A 2455-nucleotide genomic window follows, 5' to 3' on the forward strand; every position below is an offset into this window, starting at 1 on the left:
GGGAAATGCTTTTTCTGCTGGCAGATGTGTTTTTTTGTTTCATTGTTTTAAAACGGCATAATGTTGATTGATTTTCATATAACGAACCAACTTTGCATACCTCCGTAAATCCCGTGATCATGGCATACAATCTTTTTTATATGTTGTTAGGTGTTGTTTGCCAGTATTTTGTTAAGGACTCTTTCACCTGGGTTCATAAGGGATATCGGTTGTGTGTGTGTGTGTGATGTCTCTGTCTGATATTGGGATGAGAGAAATAGTGGCATCACTTTGCCTGCTATGTGGGGAAGAGACCTGTGGAGTAAAGGATAAAGCATTATTGGATTTAAGTTTAGCCAGGATTAGAGGGAGAAATTTAGGATATATCAGTGTGGAATTGGGGTGAGATTATCAAGAGAGTTCATTCTCTATTTCCTAGGCCTGTGTTAAGTGCTTGACATTGAATTATGCTGTTTGTTAACTGTGTATAGATACTTTCCACTTTGAATTTGCTACCTATTTTCTTTATTAAGATTTATGAAAGTAGGATTTGTGAATCAGTTGTAATGTGCATTTAAGAGACATTTTCTTGCAAGTTTACTACAAAATAAGATGCCATTGAATAGCTGATGCCTTTCAAAAAGAGCTGTTAACCTTAAGTCTAAGAAATAAGCATGTTTGTCTTTAAGATACAGAAACACGTTTAAAAGTTATAAATTTGCCCAAGAAGATGCAACTGGTGTGTGGTTAACTTAGAATTCCAACTTAATCCTCTTTGACTCCAAAGTCCATGTATCTCAACACTGTACCATAGTGCTTTTGTAAAACTACTCGTGCTTTACATGTGATTTCACCTAATGATCAGTAGTGGTGGTGTGTTTTTTTTTTTTCTTTCTTTTTTTAAATAGAAGAGATCAAAGTGAACATGGGAGAAAGCTATGATTCTAGCGTGCTGTAGACTTCTGGTCATAGGTTTTTCAGCTGTCATTCAGTCTCTTTGACACTCAGTGTCTTTGTCTGTAAGATAAGGGTGTTTATAACTAACCCTAGAGTTTTGGAGATAATCAAATTGCACATTTTTCTGTACTTAACTAATACGTAGTATGTTTATACTTAGGTGGCAGTTTGTATAAAGGAAGCACTGGGACTTGTGGCCGCACCCTGTAAGAATGAAAAAGTGTATTAACAATATGGAACCACCATGTATGTTACGTGAAGAAGAACAAGAGCCAGAACTACGGAAGAGCGAGGGAGAAACCAAACAAGTAGATGATGATGATGATGAAGTGATCTTGGTTGGAGTGGAAGATGTAAATGAAGATGCTGATGTGATCTTTGTTGGGATGACCTCAGCTTCAAAACCGGTCGTTTCAAACATACTGAACAGAGTCACCCCAGGTTCTTGGTCAAGGAGAAAAAGGTATGGTCACTTCAGGAAAGGTAACGCTCACAAATTACAGCCTGTTAGTCATGTGACTCCTACATCAGAAGCAAAGAGTGTCTTGCGGGTTTCTGACTCTGAATCAAGATCAACAGGTAGTCCTATTATTATTGAACCTTTGTCTCAAGCTGATGATGAAAATATTTCTCCACAAATAGTACCTAATAGCTTCTCAAAGGAGTTACGTTCTTCTTTGATTACCTTCCCAAGCTCATTGCAGCATCCAGCAGCAACAGCAGTTTCTGCAGGAGATATGAATAAAAGTCCTCATGTATCAAAGCGAGTTTTCACTTTGGAAACAAAGAGCACAAATCCCAAAAGGCCTAAACTCAGCGATGGCATGATAGGGGAACATTCTTTAGGTTTTTCCCCTTCAGGTATTGTTCATCCAGTGACTACTCAGCAAAGCACACCAGACCATGTCCATACCTCACTAAGCCATGTTCAGCATGGAGAACCTTGTCCAACACCTTTGGCAAAGGACAATGTTCATTGCAAGCCTGTAAGACCTTTAGGGGGAAATGGACTGACAAAAACTGATTTTCCAAGTTTAGCAAGTCCAAACAAGATTGTTGATGCCACAGGAGGAAATCTGATTGTGTTACTTCGTGACTTCTACTATGGAGAGCATATAGGGGTTGGGCAGCCAGACCCGAAGACTCACACAGCCTTTAAATGCCTCAGCTGCTGGAAAGTTCTAAGAAATGTCAAGTTTATGAATCACATGAAGCACCACTTGGAACTTGAGAGGCTGAGAGGTGACAGCTGGAAATACCACACCACCTGCCAGCACTGCCACCGCCAGTTTCCTACTCCCTTCCAGCTGCAGTGTCACGTTGAAGGTGTCCACACTCCCCAGGAGCCCTCCGCAGTCTGTCAAATCTGTGAATTGTCCTTTGAGACAGATCAGGTTCTCTTAGAGCACATGAAAGACACTCATAAGCCTGGTGAAATGCCCTATGTATGCCAGGTTTGCAGTTACAGATCATCATTTTTTGCAGATGTGGATGCACATTTCAGAGCATACCATGGTAA

General features: G+C 40.2%; 1 pseudogene; it reads left to right on the forward strand.

The window, feature by feature from the left end:
- Window positions 1–1169: 1169 nt before the first annotated feature.
- LOC120859174 lies at window positions 1170–2455 on the forward strand (annotated as a pseudogene).

This window comes from Oryx dammah, unplaced genomic scaffold (genome assembly GCF_014754425.2).
Source record: "Oryx dammah isolate SB20612 unplaced genomic scaffold, SCBI_Odam_1.1 HiC_scaffold_115, whole genome shotgun sequence".
NCBI classification, from domain to species: domain Eukaryota; kingdom Metazoa; phylum Chordata; class Mammalia; order Artiodactyla; family Bovidae; genus Oryx; species Oryx dammah.